The sequence below is a fragment of the Microcebus murinus genome, chromosome 2, assembly GCF_040939455.1.
Source record: "Microcebus murinus isolate Inina chromosome 2, M.murinus_Inina_mat1.0, whole genome shotgun sequence".
NCBI classification, from domain to species: domain Eukaryota; kingdom Metazoa; phylum Chordata; class Mammalia; order Primates; family Cheirogaleidae; genus Microcebus; species Microcebus murinus.
Genome location: NC_134105.1, coordinates 80,703,634 through 80,726,597, shown reverse-complemented (window position 1 = coordinate 80,726,597; position 22,964 = coordinate 80,703,634). Strand labels below are relative to the sequence as shown.

Here is a 22,964-nt window from a genome sequence, read left to right as displayed (position 1 = left end):
CTCTATCCTTTCCATGATTCCATCTCCCACCTCAAATTCTTTGACTATGAACCCTTTTACAGTATATATCTTTAGAGCTCTCACAACCAAGCTACAAAGCTACCACAGTCTATGGTTCTATATATGATCCTTTTTTGTTAATTGCCAATATGGTAATAGCATATTCAAACAGATTCAAAAATCATTATTTAGTGCCTACACTAGGCTAAGTACCATGGTTACAGAGAGACCTATTCTTGAAGGCACAAAGTCTAGCTTACTAAATTTGGCAATTCCTACCCTCAGCTGAATATGTCCTAAACACAAACAATGCAGCACCATGAATATAATAAGAAAATTTTTAATGGTGAAATATATATATTTACCACTTAACATGTATGTGCATATATATACACACACAAAATCCCACACACACATATATATATACATATACATAATTATTGGGGAAAATGATCATAAGCATTTCATTTGAATTTCAGAGACAAAAATTGAATAATATATCTTTGTTAAATATAAAGGATCAAGCTTAAAGAAAAGAATACAGACTTCCTTATCAATCATCTATCCCATTTTTGTAAATCTGCAATACCAAAAGAATCCTAACGTGAAATAAAATTACAGCAATTTAGAGGTAGGAGATTCTTTAGAAATCATCCAATCTCTTCATTTTTTTTTTTTTTTGTTTGTTTTTTTTTTTTGAGACAGAGTCTCACTTTGTTGCCTAGGCTAGAGTGAGTGCCGTGGCGTCAGCCTAGCTCACAGCAACCTCAAACTCCTGGCTCAAGCAATCCTTCTGCCTCAGCCTCCCAAGTAGCTGGGACTACAGGCATGCGCCACCATGCCCGGCTAATTTTTTTCTATATGTATTAGTTGGCCAATTAATTTCTTTCTATTTATAGTAGAGACGGGGTCTCGCTCTTGCTCAGGCTGGTTTCGAACTCCTGACCTTGAGCAATCCACCGCCTCGGCCTCCCAGAGAGCTAGGATTACAGGCGTGAGCCACCGCGCCCGGCCCCAATCTCTTCATTTTAAAAATGAAAAAAATAGTGAATGAATAAGTTAGATGACTTGTTCAAGGTCACATGACTAGTAATTGGAAATACCAGTTTATACAGTTAAATATCAGGCTCCCTAGCTACCCCATATGCTACTGTAAAATTCCAGGACATCCTGGAATTTTTTCTATATGGAAGCAGAATAAGTTGCCAGCAATCTATATTTGGCAGAGGCATCTAATTATCCTGGAAAATGTCAAACAATGATTTCAAATATGTTCAAGGAAGTCTTTTGTTTATTCTGAGCAACCAATACCATAAGGTACCTATTATAACAGCAATGCTCTCTAACTTCTTTTCAAATGAAAATATAAAGGGCAGTGTCTAAGCCAAGGTACACTTTAACAATTCTGCTTTTCCATTCTCAAACATATGCATCAATATAAACATTCACCATGATAATACAGTTCTGAATAATGCTCTTAGTCTATTTCTTTTTTATTTCAGCATATCATGGTACAAATGTTTAGGTTACATATGTTGCCTTGACCCCCACTTTTCACCTGGAGTCAGAGTTTCAAGCGTGTCTATTATAATGTATATTTTTTAAAAAGTTGGAAAGTAGAATATATGCAAACAAATAATCACTTGTACCAGATTACCTATAAAGAATTATAATTTAATTTATACTGTATTATTCCTAATGGCAGAATAAGCTCAAAATGAAAATAATAAAGATGCTATTATTTCTAAGATTATACAAATACATAGTTTGGTTTTGGAACACAGTTTAGGTAAAACTAAGTTTTAACTTTAGTTACTTAACATTCATCATAAATGCACAGCAAATCCATAAATACAAAGTCAGCCAGAACAAAGATTATCTTCTACTTGTATAATTTATAAGAATATTGTTTCTTCATTTGAAAGTCTATGATATGTTCCCATTATAATGGAAAACAAATGTAAAACGATTTCATGTATAAGATTTAATTTCAGTCCTTTCTACACTTTTTTTTTTTTTTTTTTTTTTTTGAGACAGAGTCTCACTTTGTTGCCCAGGCTAGAGTGAGTGCCGTGGCGTCAGCCTAGCTCACAGCAACCTCAAACTCCTGGGCTCGAGTGATCCTTCTGCCTCAGCCTCCCGGGTAGCTGGGACTACAGGCATGCGCCACCATGCCCGGCTAATTTCTTATATATATATCAGTTGGCCAATTAATTTCTTTCTATTTATAGTAGAGACGGGGTCTCGCTCTTGCTCAGGCTGGTTTTTGAACTCCTGACCTTGAGCAATCCGCCCGCCTCGGCCTCCCAAGAGCTAGGATTACAGGCGTGAGCCACAGCGCCCGGCCCTTTCTACACTTTTTTTCCCCTCTTACTACCTAATTCCCTTTTATCCTTTCAGGTGTCTCCAATTCTCATTTCCAGATTACTCTTTGTTTCATAAAAATTTCCTACAAGAAACTTACAAATGAATAATCATGAAAAAGTTGTGCTAGGTCTTTCACACATGTAGCCTCATTCAATTTACTGTCAAAAACCTTATGTTTTCATGATTTATTGTCAAAAACCAGTCAACAAATTACTGCACACATTCCTTTAAGGAGCCTAGTTACTAAGCTCCCTGACCCTACTCAGGGTTCAGTGAGGATCTCAGATTTATAACAAGGTCAAAAGTTAGATGACCTGAAAAACGCATTCTTCTTGATCACTGGGTAAATGACATCATTCTGACAGCTTTTGTTTTTTGTTTTTGTTTGTTCTGGGTTTTTTTTAATAGCATTTATACTTTATTTACTTTAAAAAGTAGTATATTCTTAATGTGAAAAATGTAGAAAATTTAAAATGATATTACTAAGTATTGTGAAAGAAAAAAAATAATCTATTTTGGGCTTCTAAAAGTTATTAGTCCCAAAGGAAGACTGACTTTAGAGACCAAGTCAGGGAGTCCAACCTATTAATTACAGACCTCTTGCTATAGATTAACTTCCTTCCTTATTTCCTTGGTCCCAGTTCAGACCAGATGGCCCTGAGATAGAAGCACCCTAGACTGAGATAAAAGACCCTCTGACTATTCAACATCCTTAATATTGAATGCTTAATATACCTTTCCCCCCAAAAGAAACACTGCCTATAACCAATCAAATTGCTATAACTACATACTAACTATGTATGATGTAATCATGTTAACTCTCCCCAGAACCTGCCTATATAAACAACCCTCAACCTCTACACTTCAAAGCACCGATCCCATCTTTTTAGAGTTTGATCCCATCTTTTTAGAGTCTGTGTCCTCAGGGTGGCTATCTTCAAACATTGTGCTGAAACTCAATTCTTAATTATATTGCCTGAATCTTGTCATTAAGGTTGACAGTATAAAATTACAACTAAAGGCAAAGTCCACTTTAATCCACAACTCCAAGTCCTATTCCTTTCCTCTTCCCCCAGAGAAATCAATTATCATGAATTCGGAGTATATATTTGTAATCTACTTTTTAAATTTTTATATTTTTATATATGTATATAGATAAACTTATAAACCCTATTTTAATATACATACATAGCATCAAACTATATACATTATTTGGCATTTTTCTTATTTTATTCAGCATTGCTTTGCCATATGTGTTGATATATAGACATAGTTCATTGCTACTAACAACTCTATAATGTTCCATCAAATGAATGGACCTTTTATTTACTCTTTCTCCTACTGATGAACATTTAGGACCCTTTTCTTTTCCTTTTTATGTCTTAAAATTTTTCAACAAGTAGTTTCTAAATATTATATAAACCACACATTTTTAAGTTATTTTTCTTTTTTTATATGACAACTGGAAGAAGTATTTTTCTAAAATTTAATATTTTATACAATTTCTCAGGTCTTTTCCAGTTCTTACTGTTTGTGTGTTTTTTATTGATATCTCATAGTTGCATATATTTTGGGGGGCACATGTAATATTTTGATACATGTATAGTGTGTAATGATCTGATCAAATCAGGATAATCAAGATATTCATCACCACAAATATTTATCTCTACTTTGTGCTGGAGGGAAAATTCTTCTCCTCTAGCTATTTTGAAATATACAATAAATTATTGTTAACTATAATTTTTCTACCATATTATTAATACTAAAACTTACTTATTTTACCTAACTGTATTTTTGTACTCATTAACCAAAATCTCTTCATCCCCTCCCTTCCGGTTCTAAAACACATACACATATACATACACACACACACATACACAATTCTATTAATTCAATTTCACCTTTCTTCTAAAAGTCATGTCTAAATTTGTGAATTGTAAACTTTGAGTATATCTATTTAGTGACATATAACATATAGGAAACTATTACATAATAACAATATATAATTATAATCTTTGCATATAAGTATATATACTACAAACACACTGATTTGATACAACAATCACACTGCGAGTACTTCTAAAAGTTCTTTACATTCCTATGCGCAAGGAATATTTCAGGATTTGGTTAGTCACTTTAATAGATCTTGTATTTGCTTTCTAATTACTACTTTTCTTCTGAATTCTTAGGTGTTTGATATTTATAAAGTTGAGTTTTATTACTTTTAAATTTCTTTTCACCTCTCAAGGGAAAAAGGTACTAAAAAACTTCATCTAAGCTCTGTTCATTTGTATTTGACGACTTTGGATGATGGCTTGGTTAGAATTTACTTTCGCATTTTATACAAAAAATATTAGTAAGCTTATTTCAAATTCAAAGATATTGCCAGTAATAATTTAATAGTCTTAAAGAAAAAAGGTTTTCAAACACACCAGAAACTATAATACATTTTATGCTAATTACCCTCATTTTAATTAAAGTAGCTTCCAAAGATCCTTGCTTTTACAAAGCTTTGCCAGCTAATTCTAAGTAACTTCACAAGTTTAACTGTTTTAAAATATATATATTACATAATGTTTATGTATCATTACTACACACTACTACCACCACCCTTACCCTCAAATTAATCAAGATAACTGAGGAATTAGTCATTTACACCATCATTAAATGCATTACACATATGCACCAAGTTCTGAAATATTCAAAACATTATATTTTAATAATTAATATTCATCTTTTCAAAGATAGAATAAGTTCTTGTAGCAAAATCCAAAAAATCAATATTGCTACACTTACTCCAGTGATTTACCAATGTATAGTCTATATAATCTTTAGGTCTGTGTATAAAGTCTATCATTCTAAGACAATATCCATATTTTGCTGATATGTCTCTAACCACTAAAAGTTCTAAAAAACTAACTGCTTAGTCAATGTTTTAAAACTGTAATAAAATGCATATACCTTTTAAAATATTACCTAATATCTACCATATACTGTAAATCAATTTTCCTATTGTAAAATCAACAGGCTAAATATTTAAGTTATAATTTCTAGAGTGAGCTATATTATTAGCTTAGATATTAATTATCTAAGTTATAATTTTTAGAATGAGCTATATTTATAGTTTCTAAACTCTAGTTCTTCCTTAGTATATACTTCCTTAGTATAATAGTCTAGTATAAACTAGAGGTTAATGAGATAATAGAGTATTATGAAAACATACAAGTTACAAAGTGCTATGCAAATAAACATTGTATACCAGTCAGAAATAACTACTGGTATAAAAAACAAACATAAGGTTTTTCCCAGTAAATGAACAGAAAAAGTAAATACATACAGCAATGTTGAGCCCAGTTGTAATTTTTTGTCCATTATCTTCCATGATGCCAAAATTTTAAAACTATAACCTGTAACTGTATACTAAATAGTGACGAATTACTTTCATCACAACTGACTGTACTTTTCACACCAGTGTTTATATATCTTCTTTTCTAACTACCTCAGAAGTAGATACAGTACTCAAGAAGAAGAGCAACAATATGCTGTACTTGAAATCCACAATAATCCTGCGGAAAATCAAAACATCTTATTTTTTACATAAGTGAAAAAAAATGAATAGAAAGTAATTTACACTATAGTTCTGTTTCTATGATATAAACAATAACCTCCACTGATTAGCTCCCTTCAGTGGTTGAGAAAAGCAAAATCTTACTCAACACTTAACAACGAATTCTTTACCACCTACAGGTTCCTGTACATTCTGAGTTAAACAACTCTTCATTGTTTCTCCTTTCCTTTCTTCCTCAAGGTGTCAGATATCTGTTTATATAAGACAATATCATGCGTAAGTAAGTTACAGCACTGTCAATTTTTAACTTGCTCTTTCAGACTGCAGAATTTTCATTCCTACATTCAAGTAAAATAAATAGCATTCAAATATTTCTTCAACTATACAAATATAAAATCTATTTGCATTCTAATTTTTAGATAAAAATTTTTCAGTATTATGGTACTCTACAGAAAGTCAGTGATTTGGAAAACAAAATGACCTAATAAGTATATCTCTAACATCCCCTTCCAATGTGTGGTGCTTCCCATTCTCCCATTTCCCCAGCCCCACACTATTCTGTTATACCACTTTCTGCTATGGCCGTTTCCCACTACTTACAGCTAAAGGCAGGAGTAAAAGGTATTCCACAAAGAACAGAGACTAGTGTAAAAGCCAGGTAGGGACCACAGGCACTGATCATTAGTAATGGTTCAAAACTAAGATGACTGGGAACAGAAGTAAGAAAATATAGGTATCACGCAACTGTCCAAGTAGCAATCAGCCATCAAATATTTAAGACACACTATGGTCAGGCACTGTGATGAGCAATGGGTACATAATGATGAACAAGACAATCTGTTTCTCCATAGAGCTTATTCTCTAGCATGAAAGACACTTATTCAAATAATTCAAGAAATGGTATAAGTGTATAAACTTCTATAACAGGAAAATATGGGGTGCAACAGGGAAATATTAAAGGGAAATTATGGTACCTTATATACTTGGTCAACTTGGTTAAACTCAAACAACATTTCCCAGAAACCCCTTCTCTGCATGGTACTGGGTTAGGACTGGCTAAACAAAATCTGCACTAGATTTAGAAGGCAGAAGTAAAGCCACAGCCATTACTCTCTGAAGATTGTCAGTGTTAAATGTGGTGAGATAGAAACAAAAGTGCTGGCAGGTTCCAGTTTATTTTTACTCTTCCCTGCTGTAGGTCAGTTCTTCTTCTCAACTCCTGACCCTACTGAGCAACAGTGGGCCCAGACCCTCCACCAGACTCTTCACTGTGAACATAGAAAGATGCTATGCAGAGGTGACAGCTTTCCATAAACTTTCCCACCAGCTGTATTTCATGATCCTATGCTAGCCGCAGGACATGGCCAGCTTCCTAGATTCTTTTGAAATCTCTGACTTTTCATGCAGCAGTGTTTTAGGAGGGCTGCTTAGTGAGTTTTCAATAATCCTCCAACACTCTCCTCTTTGATCTTAACTTTTATTCAGATCAGACTTCAGATCTGAATTTAGGGCAAGGAAACATGGGTAAAGGAAACACTGGTAGTTCATCATGCAGAGGTAAATTAAATTTTTACCCATAGATACCTATAATTAAGATAAGGCCTTGGGCAATCAAATAGTGGCTGACACAGACATTTTATTGGAAATAGGATATAAAGGTATTCACTGATGACTTTTAAGTTAGCTAGAGAAAGAAAATAATGAACCCGAGGCCCTAAATTCACAACCAAAGGTCCAGGCAAGGAATCAGAAAGCTTGTATGACTGACCTAAAACAAAGCCACCTCTCATTTAGCAGCAGAGTCAACATTTCTGAAAACCAAATCTAAAGTCTGATTCCATTGTAGGCTGAAGTAAAAAGTAAACTGAGTTTATATAATAACTTTACAGGATCTCAGGATCCTATATTCTATATATTTTTATAATCTCTGTATCATAGTACATCAAAATATGCTTGAGGATTGAACTAGGCTGAATAACAGCCCCCAAAGATATCAGGTTCTAGTCCTAGAACCTGTAAACATTACCTTATTTAAAAGGGGGATTTTGCAGATAAAATTAAGGATCTTGATATGAGAAGATTATCCTAGATTATCTGGGTGGAAAGTGCCATCACAAGTGTACTTATAAGAGACAGACAGAAGTGGAGAATACATGGGGAGCTAGTACAGCATGGTGACTGCTATGGTTTGGAAATCTGATGTCGCCAAATCTCATGTTGAAATTTGACCCCCAATGTTGGAGACGGGGCCTAATGGGAGGTATTTGGGTCATGGGGGCAGATCCCTCATGAATAACTTGGTGCTGTCCTCATAGTAATCAGTGAGTTCTAGCTCTATTAGTTCCCACAGAGCTGGTTGTTAAAAAAGAGTAGGGCACCTCCCCTTTCTCTTGCCATGTGATCTCTGCACATACCAGCTCCCCTCTACCTTCTGCCATGAGTAGATGCAGCCTAAAGCCCTCATCAGAAGCAGTTGCTGATGCCATGCTTCTTGTACAGCTTCTATTCTTTATAAATTACCGAGCCTCAGGTTCCTTTATAGCAATAAAAAATAGACTACGACAGTAACTATAGTTAATAATACTGTATTATTTACTTGAAATTTGCTAAGAGAGTAGTCCTAAACATCTTCACCTCTCTGCAAACACATACAAATGGTAACTATGTGTCATGATGGATTTGTTAATTAATTTGATTGAGGTAATTATGTCACAGTGTATATGTAGCTTAATTCATCACATTGTATACAAATAATTTTTGTCAATTATTCCTCAATAAGGCTAGAAAAACTAAAAAAAAAAGAAGAAGAGCAGAATACAGACACAGAGAAGAAGGCAGTAAGAATATGGAGCACAACTGGGCACGGTGGCTCACGCCTGTAATCCTAGCACTCTGGGAGGCTGAGGCGGGCAGATTGCTCGAGGTCAGGAGTTCGAAACCAGCCTGAGCAAGAGCGAGACCCCGTCTCTACTATAAATAGAAAGAAATTAATTGGCCAACTAATATATATATAAAAATTAGCCGGGCATGGTGGCGCATGCCTGTAGTCCCAGCTACTCGGGAGGCTGAGGCAGCAGGATTGCTTGAGCTCAGGAGTTTGAGGTTGCTGTGAGCTAGGCTGACGCCACGGCACTCACTCTAGCCTGGGCAACAAGCGAGACTCTGTCTCAAAAAAAAAAAAAAAAGAATATGGAGCACAGAAAGATTTGAAGATGTTGGCCTTGAAGATTAGTGATACAGGTGCCAGAAGCTGGAAGATAGGAATGGATACTCTCCTAGAGCCATCAGAGGGAGTTAGGCTCTACTAACAATTTGATTTCAGCCCATTGATACTGGTTTTGAATTTCTGGCCTCTCAAACTGCGAGAGAATAAATTGCTATTGTTTTAAGCCACCAAATTTGTGGTAATTTATTATAGCAGCCACAGGAAATTAATATAAAGATATATGCCTGTATTTTTAAAAAATCTAATTGTTCCCTATTCTCTGTCTATTCAAGCAGAAAGCATTAAATATGTTTCAAAGGAAGATTGGTTAATATTAAGTTTCCATACGTAAAAAAATCACTTATTAGGAAAACTGGGTTATACTGAAGAATGTCTAGAATAATCACTACACATAGTATGCACACAAAAAATTTTTTTAAGTAAATGCCTAACTCAGTAACAAAGCAAAGATACCAAATGAAAGAAATTACACTAGTAATCTTCTCTCATTGAAAAGTCAAAGCCCACCCATTTTGTTCACAAAACTTAATGTTTAATATTTCCATAGGGAAGGTAAACACTTGACCAATGTCACAAAGTAATACTTCTACTAATGCTAATTTTAGAAAACATCAATTTCTTTGCTATTTTAAAAGACATAAAGGCAAAAGAGGCCAGGAGCAGTGGCTCATGCCTGTAATCCTAGCACTTTGGAAGTCCAATGCAGGAGGACTGCTCGAGGCCAGGAGTTCAAGACCAGCCTGAAGAAGAGCGAGACTTCATCTCTACAAAAAATAGAAAAATTAGCGAGGAGTGCTAGCATGCACCTGTAGTCCCAGCTACTCAGGAGGCTAAGGCAGAAGGATCACTCGAACCCAGAGTTTGAGACTGCAGTTAGCTGCAATCACACCACTGCACTTTAGCCCAAACAACACAGAGAGACCCTGTCTCAAAAAAAAAAAAAGGCAAGAGAACATACAGATTGTCGATATTTTCACTGTTTTTATAACTTGAAATAATAGTAACATATAATCAGATATAAAGCTTATAAGCCAGAAAAAAATTCCCAATTTTAAGCTTTCTGTCCACACTAGACTATTCAAGTTGACTCCTTTAATTTATTGCCCAGTCTCAGATATTCATGCGTCAAAATATGTGATCTGAAATACTACCGTGTTTCCCCGAAAATAAGACCTATCCATAAAATAAGCCCTACCAGGATTTCTAAGCATTTGCGCAATATAAGCCCTACCCTGAAAATAAGACCTAGTGATGAGCATGGCTACACAGCGTATCTGCACAACCCATGCATTTCTACACTTAGCAGCCCTTCTCATCTGCCCCATCGTGACAGCTACTATCCCAGAGGTGACCAGAAAGGTGTGGGCAGCCCCACCAACAAGGTTGGCTCCCCCTGTCAGGTCCTGGCCATCCTGTGCATGCTGCAAGCTGAGGCTTTGAGGGGAAAGTCTCCTCAGTGAAGTGAGGTTCAGGACGTTCTGCTCTAGGTATTATGTGTCCCCAGGGGGAAGAAGGAAAGCTGTGACTGCCATTTACTATGATGATGTTCCAGAAGAAGACAAGTTAACTATATTTGAATAAATGTAGATTGTTGTACCATACTTAAAAAAAATAACACATCCCCTGAAAATAAGCCCTGGAGTGTCTTCTTAAGGAAAAATAAAGATAAGACTCTGTCTTATTTTCAGGGAAACATGGTATCTATCTATATGCAGAAATTCAAACATAACATAATTATTCTATAAGACAGAGCTGCTCCCCAAGCAGTAACATTAATAACAAGATTCCAGCATTTCCCGATGATCTTTCAAATATTTGGGTATTTAAGCATACAAGGTTAATCGAGAATAATGTTTAGCTATTTAATTCAGCCTGAAGATAAACCTAATAGGTGACAGGTCATAAAATGTTTTCTTTGTAACATTCATAAACTATAAAATTTTAGAAAAATGTGAAAATAATTTAACTGAAATTTAATAAAACATATAGAATGAGCAGATTTTCATGGATTTATGGTCTGACAAACTGCTGTTGACTGTCCTTAGATAATTAATGGAAGATTAGCACCCTCCCCTAAGGACAAGATTCCAATATTAGAATTCAAATGCTGTGTAGGTGTTTTTAACCACCACCCTTTCTAAACATGAAATTGCAACCACTCCTAGGTAAACCTCTATTATTAGAAGTTGATATACACTGCAAGCTTAAACTATATAGAATATGCATATACATTAATTATGCTTGTTCAATATTTACTGTTCAAGTCTCATGTCACTTTGCTTCCTAACTGATGTGGACAGGCTTCAGACTTTCTGGACTCTAATCTATATTCTATACAACAGATATCTTAAGAAAATATAGATCGGATCACATTCTTTCCCTCTGTAAAGTTTAATGGACTCCTTACCAAATAAGAGGACAGAGTCCAAACTCCTTCACATAGAACAGCCCTCATAATCTGGTCCTAACCTAAATTTCTTGCCATAAACTATTACCTTTCTCAAACACATTTTTCCATGCATTCTCTCAACAAATATTCCTCTTTTAGAAAAAACTCTTACCCACTCTCTACATTTAGAACTTCTACATATCTTGCAGAACTCAAAATACAGGTCTCCTATTAGTGAAGTTTCCTAAGTCTTCCAATCAGACTGAATAGTTCCTTCTATTAAACTCCCATTCATTCTATATATCTTTTATAATACCGCTCATAAATTTTATCAGACTAACTTGTTGACATACATACACTTCCTTCTTTATTTATCATATTTCCTGCATCTCCTTACCAGCGCCTGTTGTAGGCATTTATTCTAAGTTGGATTTATAAAAGGATAAATAAACGACACAATATGTAAATCCTCAGAAGAGGAGAATAATCTCTTTATAAATCTGTGTAATACATAAAAGACAGATGCAAACCGAAAACTGGTTGTCATTAAATGTTTTCTAATAACTGTACCTATACAAGAGAAATTAAATTAATAGAAGAAACTTTAACACCTACACCACATCAGACACTGTGCTAGTTGAATTACAGGCATTATCTCCTTTAAATTTCATTTAATTTGTAAAAGTATCATTCATTTCACAGATTAAGAAACTTAAGTTCTGAGATATTAAGTGTATGGGTTGCCTTGCATAACAAGTCAAAGTTCAGATATTAACTAAGACTTCTCTCAGTCAAAATCCATAATTTTTGCAATAAAGCCTGTGGTTAAGTATGTCTAAGTATTAGAGGGTCAGTCACCACAGTATACAAGAGTATACCTCTGGGCTCAGACTGAGTTGACATTCTATTTCTACCACTTAATAACTACAGCAAATTACTTAACTTCTCTGTCTCTCATCTATAAAATGGGGATAAATAATAGTATGTAACTCATAGGGTGCTTATGAAGAATATAAACCAGATAAAGTGGTTATTATACTATAATGCCTTATTCATTGAATACCTTTATAAGACTTACTCATGATAGAAAATGCTACTATAAATGCTGTTTGAAATTGGCTTTATAGCACATATGAATTTAGAAAAAAACTTCTTATCCAACTTTCACAGAAAAAAACTAGGCAGAGTATATATAAAGTCCTATGTGGACACTTTGTAGAATGAACTTATTTCTTAGCATTTTATCTGAAGTGACCTAAAAATTTCGCTTCACCTTAACTCTAATTTTTACTATGCTACCTGACCTAGCATACCTTTTCAATTAAAATTCTTATCTCTAAACATATAGCAACTTATCTTAAACTGGTTCTTTGGTTTTATTTGAGATGGTATCTCCAATATAGATGATAAATTAGTAAGAGTTCTGGGTAGGCAGTTTGGGTAGAGAAGCTAAGTAACATTCTAGCTTCTAAATTCATTTTCGTATTTATATACCAAACACTTTAAAATTTACATAACAAAACACATTAAGAAAACAATGGTTAACACATTAACTACCATGTGAGTTGTATTTAACTCATGCTAGTTTTGAGCCCGGGCCTCATGAAGCAAACCCTGGGCAAAACCCTGCAGTTGGTTCATAAAAATCTTGTTGACGGCCGGGCGCTGTGGCTCACGCCTGTAATCCTAGCTCTTGGGAGGCCGAGGCGGGCGGATTGCTCAAGGCCAGGAGTTCAAAACCAGCCTGAGCAAGAGCGAGACCCCGTCTCTACTATAAATAGAAAGAAATTAATTGGCCAACTGATATATATATAAAAAATTAGCCGGGCATGGTGGAGGCTGAGGCAGAAGGATCACTCAAGCCCAGGAGTTTGAGGTTGCTGTGAGCTAGGCTGACGCCATGGCACTCACTCTAGCCTGGACAACAAAGTGAGACTCTGTCTCAAAAAAAAAAAAAAAAAAAAATCTTGTTGACGTTCTTATTGTTACAATTAATATTGACAAAGTAATTCTAAAAACATAGATTAAATGAATAGAAGTCAAAAATTTTGTTTTTCATTAAATTAGAAAGGATCCATTTGTTTTCAAAATTTTTACTCTGTTTTCATAAAATACCATGGTCCCAAGAAAAATTTTTTAGTGGCAATGTGTTAAAAATATATAACCATTATAGTCCTTTATTAATGGATAATTAAATTTAATGTATTTAGCATACACTTGCTTTTGTGAGGATTAAAACCTACAGTTAGGCTACCAATTCATATTGATCCAAACTTTAATAATAAATTCATACCCCCAAATGACACATTAACTGCCGGTTTGATGATGTTCAAGCCTTTTCAGTGACCAGATAGGTCTACAAATTATTAACACTCTAAATTTCTGGCAATTCTACCAAAAAAATTCCACAGTTAATTAACATCAAATAGAAACTTCATTCTCTAAAATTTTCAGGAAAGGGAAAGAAGTGTAAAAGATATACTTCACAGCTACTGAATTATAAGATTAGGTTTACAACTGAGATTATTTCCCTTGATTCTATTATTTATCAAGTCATTCATTCAACTTATTGAGTCCCTACTAAGTAAAAGACATGTTTGAGGATACAAATTATATCCATTTCAGATATAACTGAGGCAAACTGGGCACAGTGGCAGGCACCCAAGAGGCTGAGATTCCAGGATAACTTGAGCCCAGGAATCCAAGACCAGCCTGAGGTGATACAGTGAGACCTCGTATCAAAAAAAATAATAATTATGTATATGTGTGTGTGCATGTGAGTGTGTATGTGTGTGTGTTTGTGTGTGTGTGTGTGTGTATATATATATATATATATATATATACACACACTGAGGCAGCCTAAGGAGTGTACGTAGGGCTAGGGCAAATTATTTGACTTGTCTAAACTTCAATATTATGTATAAAATGTAGGTGATAATAACAGTCCTCGCTCAAATATTTATCACCAGGATCAAATGAGGTACTAAAACATGGAACAGAAAAGCACCTTCAAATATAAAATTATTAATAAAAATCTATAGTAATGTTATATTACAACTCAAGAGTTAATCTTGTCTCTGGGAGCACTATAACAGACTTTGTTTCACTATATGATTTAATGTAACAAATGTTTATTAAGAGTTTAATATATCATGATGTGCTCAAGTACTCATGTGCTAGAAACATTAAAAGGTATAATTACTTTCCTTAGAAAGCTTACATTCTAGTAGGGATAATAAAATTCTCAAGCAACCATGGTATGATGCAAATTTAACAACTATTATAAGATTTATAAAGGCCAGCACACAAGAGAAAAAATGTTCTGGACTCATATTTCAAAAAGCTTCATAAGGCTGGGCGCGGTGGCTCATGCCTGTAATCTTAGCACTCTGGGAGGCCCAGGCCGGGGGATCGTTAGAGCTCTGGAGTTTGAGACCAGCCTGAGCAAGAGTCAGACACCGTCTCTACCAAAAATAGAAAGAAGTTAACTGGACAGCTAAAAATATATAGAAAAAATTAGCTGAGCATGGTGGCGCATGCCTGTAGTCCCAGCTACTCAGGAGGCTGAGGCAGGATGATTTCTTGAGCCAAGGAGTTTGAGGTTGCTGTGAGCTAGGCTGACACCAGGGCACTCTAGCTCAGCCAACAAAGTGAGACTGTCTCAAAAAAAAAAAAAAGCTTCATAAGAAAGAGATGGCATTTCAGGCATTGAAGAGTAAGTAGAAGTTCTACAAGACAGTAAGGAAGACCTCCCTTGTAGGAAGAAAGGATATAAGCAAAGACCAAGGCAAGTAGGTATATAGCATGTTCAGAAATTACAATTCAAATTAACGACTCTAGTTTAGCTAAAAAATATAGTATGTGAGATAAAGTAATAACTTAAAAGATGAAAAGACCATACTGATTTTATAGGAGCCAGGAACAGACTCAAATTTTGAAGGGCTTTAAATGCCTCCCTAAATAATTTAAAATTTATTGTAAAGCCAATAGAGGCAATGGGTGTTTCTGAGAGAATGACCAAAGAATGGCATAAGACCTTTGGCTTTACAAAGCAGTATTGAGGGCTGGGCTGTGGGCAGCAAGTCCAGTTGGGAAGTTATTGCTATAATGAAAATAAGAGGAAAGAAGAGCCTATTTAGCACAGAGGTAGTGGGAATGAAAAAGGGAAGAACTAAGCCTGAGATGATGAAGGAGTAGAATCAACACTTCGGAGGAAAGTTAGGATCAGAAAGGTAAATTCAGAAGTCATTCCCTTAAAGGAATAAAACTTAGTTTACCAGTGAAAGTGAGTAAAAGCGCCAAGTTAGAAATTGTACCAAATTTCATCTTTACCATTCTAACACTGATTTTAAAAATAAAAATATTTACTTTTCAAATACAGCATTTAAGAGAACATAATAAAGGAGTCGGCCTTCTACTGTAAAGCAATGAAATATAACCCGTTTACTAAAGCAAGGCCCATTACTCTATTTAATATTCTTCTTTAATTTGAACTAACCTTCCTGAACTGTGAGGTGCTGTAGTTGGTTTAAATAAATATGTTCATTCAAATCCGCCGCCTTCCCCCAAAACACACACACACACCCTGTTCTGACGGGAATCTCACCGCACCTCAGACAGCCCTTGTTCACACTAGCCTTACCAAGGGCAGCCTTTCCATTCTTTGAAGTCCCTGCGGCTTGTGGAGCGCAAGGTCCCGGGCTGGTGGATCCACGCCTACCGCAGGGCTGCACACGGAGCCGGAGCTGGAGGGACGTTCACTGAAGGAACGACTGACCGCCAGTGTCTCCACTGTCATTTCGCTCTACGCGCCCAGGACTGAGGCACACACGGCCGTTTTCATTCGCTTGACACACCCCTCTCCTCAGGCCCTTTTTCCTCCTCCACCCAGCACATACCACACGTCGTTCGTCCAGGTTACAACGTGTCACCTCACTTGCTCCCACCCCAATTTAGCTAGTACTGTACTACGGGTCTTCGACACCGTCCCCTTCACTCACACAGACTTCACAGCAGCCCCGGTGCACGCCGCCTCCTCCTCCTCCTCCTCCTCAGGGAGCTGCCCGGGCCGCCCCGCAGTCGCTGGCCTCCAGACGCCCGCCCCGGCCCGGGAGCGCTCAGAACTCACCTCCCGCGCGGCTCGGCCAGCTGCGCGCACGGGGGGCCGCGGCTCCGCTCCGCCGGGCGCCCCAGGCTGCCGAGCCCGCCCGGTCCGCCGCGACCGCTGACCCGCAGCGCCTCCCGTTCCCGCCGCCGTCGCTGCAGCCAGCTCGGTGCAGCCCAGGCGTTTCCGGGTTCCCGCGGTCCCGTCCCCCAAATGCTCCGGCTTCCGCCTCGGCTCGGGCAAACGCCGTTCCCGGCTCGGCTCTGGTTGCCCCAGCTTGGCACTTGCCAGCTCTGTCCCTAAGGCGACGCACCTGGGCTGCTCCGCTGGCAGCCCCCAGGTGTCTGCTTCACCGTCGCGTGGCCGCCTGGCGTACTGCCTCCTGCTAGACACCTACTGAGAGGCCGAGGCAGAGGGGGTAACTCTTGCTGCCGGCCTCTGCGGAGTTGTCTGTTTGCAGATGGGGCCGCGGTGTCCAACTGCAAAAGAAAGGGCGAAGTCCTTTGGGGCAAAGGACTCAGAGGAGTTGGGAGGCGGATCCTGAAAGTAAACGAACCCTCTCCTAAAAATGACATTGACCTGAAAACAAACCAGATTAGCTCTGGCACAGGCTGCCAACCAATTGGAAGAAGGCTTGTTCTTCCACTTCTCCCATCCTGACTGAGACCTTGAGGCTCAGGGAAACTCAAAGCGTTGCATCAAATGGGCCCAGTGCCATTAACCAGGAGAGGAAAAAAAGAAAGCTGGGGCTAGAGGATCTCAGCGTTGTAAGGGATCAGCCCCCTTCCTGGTTGCCTGGATGCCTTACACATCACCTTTTAAAGGGTTTCCAATATCTTTGTTGAAAACCTTCCAACCACTGCAGCCCATTATGGTGATGAAAACAGGCTGAAATTAATATTCTAGGTTCAGTTGGATGATCAAATAGTAGAGTAGGATTATCCCTTGCCTGTTAAAACAATGCTGCTATAAATTAAGCTTGTTTCTATATTGCAGTGATTAAAACTATGTTAAAGAGAAACATACAAAAAAGAGAATGTAGGAAAATAAAATCAACTGTGTTAGAGTAACTGGCTTTAAATTTTTCTGTAATATGATCTTGAGAAAATTCATGAATGGTGAAATATATATTAGATCTTAATATATGTCCAATTTTTTTGAAACCATGTGCCTGATATATGATAATAACAGCTAGGCACTATTCTAAGATCCTTTTATATACAGTCACATCTCATATTTTTGTGCTTTGTTTTGTTGTGCTTCACTTTATTGTACTTCACAGATACTATGTTTTTTACAAATTGAAGGCTTGTAAAAACTTTGCATCCAGCACATCCATTGGTGCCATATTTCGAACAGTCTGTGCTCATTTCATGTCTCTATGTCATACAATATTAAATAATTCTTGTAATATTCAAACTTTTTCATTATTCTTATATCTGTTATGGTGATCTGTGATCCGTAATCTTTGATGTTACTATTGTAAGACTCTTCACAAGCAAAATGATGATGAATCACTGAAGGCTCAGATTACTGTTAGCATTTTTTAGCAATAAAGTATTTTTTAATTAAGGCTTGTACATTTTTATAGACATAATGCTATTGCCTACTTAATAGACTTCAGTATACCATAAGCATAAATTTTACATGTACTGTGAAACAAAAAAATTGTGTGACTTGTTTTATTGTGATATTTACTTTGTTGTGGTGGTCTGGAATTGGACCCACAGTATTTCCATATGCCTGTTATGTGTGTGTGTTTGTACACGTATACATATATTCATTAAAAAAATAGTTGGTAATGAGTAAACATGTGGTTGTAAGGGGAAGGAAAGATTTAAAATATTTTAAAAATACACTAGCAAGAAAAATACATCTTAGGATATACATTCTTTATAAAAAAGAAAGATCCTTTAGTGTGTTCAGAAAGCTTTAAAATAATAAAAATGAGAAGTGGAAACACAATTATTAAACATTCACTTTGACACCTCGGACAGGCAAGAAACTAAAAATGACCAAAATCTATGCAAAGAAGAGCAACAATGGAAATAAAGGCCCAAATATATAAAACTCAAAACTGATGATGTGAAATAAAAATATGAGCCTCAAAGCTGATGACCAAAATAAAGTAATACTTAAATTAGCTTTTCCTAGCTTTATAATTTATACTCCAATAATACTGAACTTCTTTGAGTTTCCTTGTTTACACCATTCATAGTGTTTATTTCTACTTTTTTTCCTCATGCTGTTTAATAAGTGTAAAATACTTTCATGCTACTCGTTCATATTTTTTATGGCTGGCCCACTTAATTGTTAATTCTCTGCTCAAATATCATCCCAAACTTGAAGCATTTTTTTTTTTTTTGCCTGCTTCCTCCCAAGGATCTGAACCCCACTCTGTGGTCCCATAACATCTAGAGGCATCCATGTGTATCTAGGTAATTTAACTTACTTCATTGTATTGTGATTCTGTTTCATATCTATCTTCTTATCCCAACACTTTTCTTGAGGTCAGAGCTATCTTATTTATCTTCAGATCTCTAACACCTAGCACATTTTAGAAACTCAATACATACTTCCTGAACTGAACTGGACTGGTTGGTAATGATATCAAAGATAAGCCAGACACTACAAATGCTCACCAGGGCAAGAATGTCAGCTGAGCCTGAACTGCAAGTTTGGACATCCAATATCTCAAGTAAATATCCAAAGTCTGAGGCTCTTTTGATAATAACAATCCTATAACCCTTGAGTGGTTAGCCTACATTATCTCATTTAACTCTCATAGCAAGAATGTCAGCTGAGCCTGAACTGCAAGTTTGGACATCCAATATCTCAAGTAAATATCCAAAGTCTGAGGCTGTTTTGATAATAACAATCCTACAACCCTTGAGTGGTTAGCCTACATTATCTCATTTAACTCTCATAGCAGCCCTATAAAGTAAGCATTAATACCTGAATTTTACAGAAAGAGAAATTGAGGCTCACAGGCATTAAGTAACTTAATGTAGTTTTCATATCTACTGAAGGATAAACTGGGGTTCAAATCTTTGTCTCCCTTTAAAGTGCATACTTTAAAACACTACACTTAGCTGCCAAAGGAGGAAAAAATGGGACAGAAGAGGAATGAGCATAGAATACAGAAAAGGTAGCAGACAGCAAAAGTAGCAATAGAGGTAAGAAGTATCAGTGAAGAACAGATTTACCATGAAGGAAGAGAGAAAAACAGCAATCTGGGGACACTGGGCCAAAGCTTTTAAAGGCAAACAGATTTTAAAGGCAAAATTTTGGCGCTGTAAAGACAGCCAAAGCTGGTCATGGTATCCCACGCCTATAGTTCTAGCTACTTTAGGAGTCTGAGGTGGGAAGATTGCTTGGGCCCAGGAGTCCGAGGCTGTAGTGTGCTATGAGTCTGGGCAATATAATGAGCCCCCATCTCTAAAAAAAACAAAGAAAGGAAAAGATAGACAAATGAGAACAAGATATCAGTCTAAAGGCAGCCTGGGCCTAATAGAACTACGTATGTCAGTGGTACCAGGATTGCCAGATAAAATACAGAAGACCTGTTAAATTTTAATTTCAAATAAACAATGAATAATTGTTTGGTATGCAATATTTGTAATATACTTTAAAAATTCATTGATTATCAGAAATTCTAATTCTGGGTATCCTACATTTTTATTTGGTAAATCTGACAATGCTATCGAAGCCATGAGTATATTATAATAACTGCGATTCCCTATAGTAACCCAGAGAAATTTAGACCAAAGTGAATTATATTTGGTGCAGTTTACACTGCAAGCATTATATGCTCACAAAATGACATTCTTCAGATTGGTATCTTCAAACAGAGCCAAGGCTGGTGGTTTAGGGAGTTTAATGGCTTTAGGTCAGAGGTTGTTAGAAGACCCAGTAGAAAATAAAGACAACACATAAGAAAGAAGGCAGGGACTATGGTGATATACATTATTAAAGGATTTGTATTCAAAATAGTTAAAATACATTTTAAAAATTCAGTGCTTAGAAAATTAAGCCTCAGGTTCCCAGGTATCTCTTTACCAAGTATTTTATTCCTATGCTACTATAGTTCTTAAAACTATTGAGTTGAAATACAGCTCATGAGCAGGAAAAACCAGTTTGTTGTTTTAAGCTGCCAAATTACAGTAGTTGAATCTGGCTTGTTCTTGTTAGTTCTTCAGGGGAAAGAACCTAAATATAAACAGAACTGGAAAGGATTGCCAAAGATTATCTACTTGTCCATCATTTACTTCCAACAGGAGTTGAATGAAGTTACTTCCATTACAATAGCTCAACTGTCATGTGATCCTTTAGTTCTGAGATGGATCTTAGAATTTAACACTATATACAACATGTATAGGTGTGAAATAAACTTACCTTTCATTTCCTCCTTTAACCAAAGAGGGGTGCTTCAGTGGCTTCTACTTGGCTTTTCCTGTTGTAGTAGGCTTACTCTTGAGTCCAGAGCCCAGAGTGTGATTTCATGGAAGTGAGGCCCTCTCCTCCCTCCATACATTCAAAAACTGGGGAAATTACCCTGCATGATTGCTTCCTTATGGGGCTTGTTGACTATGATCAAGGTTTCAGTTATCACCTGATGCTCTAAAGTTATATTTCGATCAATGAGTTGGTTTTATCTCAAAGTCAGGGTTAAATATAAATGAAAGCATTGGGGATTCCATTTACCTTGTGCAGTAACCTGATAAAGGCACCACCTAGTCTTTGTGGAAGACTAGGAAGAAGGTGTACAGTATATACAGTATGTACTCGTGCTGTTAAAGGGGGCCTCTTAAGTCTGGGAATAGGTGGGGGGCTGCACCTCTAACGCAGTTGGGCCTCTATTCCCCAGTCCTAGAGTACATTTGATTATGAAGTTCATATGCAATTGGATTGTGCTATTCACCAACTATTTCCCAATCTCTACTAGCAGGGCACTTCCTAAAGTAGGATGCACTTTCTGGCTCTCTTGTTGAGTGGGACCACATGACTAGTTCTGGGCAATGAGTTATGATTAGGTAATGTGTGTCACCTCAGGGCCAGAGAATTGAATTGCCAATTTGTGACTGTACAAAATTCTCCTCTCTGCTTTAGAGTCTGGAAATGTGCATGTTCATGATTGTTTCATCAGACTATAGTCTAGAGTGAGGAGATATAAAGAGAAGATCCCAGTAACATGCAATAAACATATAAGTGTGAACAAGAAATACATTTTTATTATTTATCTCATTAAGATTTTGACAAAACCAGGCATATATTGATTAATTTAGAAACTGATAGGTGTATTTTAACAAAAATATGACTTCTGTGGCATTGACTTAGGAGTCAAGTAACAGGGACTAGTACATTAATTTTAGAAGCTTAAAGAATGATAATCTATGCTATGCTATGGAATGTTTGATAAAACTGCAACCTACAATAACTTGAAAGTTAAATAAAATAATGAACCTAATAAGTTCATAGCTCCAGGAGAAGAGACTAGAAAACAAATAGTAGTTAATAGTATGTGTAGGTTAATATTGGCTATATTTTACAAGACACTTCATGAAAGATAAGTATTCAGAAAATAATTGACTAATTTATAAGCAGGAATAGAAAGGAATAAATAGAGATTGCATAGAATTGTAGGAACTTGCATGGTTTCAAGTGGCAAATGCTTTTCAAATTGAAGCCTTTAAACCAAAAAAAGGCTATTAGAACTAGGCCTTTAGATAAGGATCAAATAAGCAAGCATATCTCCATCACACTTTCATGTCTTTAAAATCTCTAAATGGACTGAGATGTCACCCAGTAAGTCCTTTCAAGTGGATGAAATGGTTCAGTAAAAAGAGAATAAAGGTATTGTTCTCCTATCAAGATTTATGGGCTCGAGGGACCAGGAATTAAGTACATAGATAAACAGAAATGAATCAAGGAAAAAACTGTGGGTATGGCTATTGGCCCATGAAGTTGGTTGGAATCAAATAGATAAGAAGCCAGTAATGTTGACAATTGTAGTGCCAAAGGAACCAAGAGCCTGGACAAGACTTAACATGTTTTCTTGGCCTCCTGCCCTCTATAGACAGGAAATGAGCTCAAAACACTGTTTAGCCTCCAAACACTACATATTTTCCAATGCCCACTTTCAATATAGCTAAAAAAGATGATAAAGAAAGGACTCCCTCCTAGAAGATCAAGTGACAATGAATTGGGCAGCCCCTCCTATAGGGCAGAACTAGCATCTAATTCAAAGAGTATTCCCTACACCCACAGCAGTGGGACCTCACAATATCTTGTCACTGACCAGTTCTGTTTG

At 36.6% G+C, this 22,964-nt stretch overlaps 1 protein-coding gene across 1 annotated transcript in view; it reads right to left on the bottom strand.

Moving 5' to 3' along the window:
• SLC35A3 (solute carrier family 35 member A3) overlaps positions 1-17,138 on the bottom strand; it is a 52,966-nt gene extending 35,828 nt beyond the window's left edge. Inside the window, exon 1 of the mRNA XM_012748641.3 lies at positions 16,679-17,138. The gene's annotated coding sequence lies outside the window, so the exon portion shown is untranslated. The remainder of the gene's footprint in view (positions 1-16,678) is intronic.
• Positions 17,139-22,964: the final 5,826 nt, after the last annotated feature.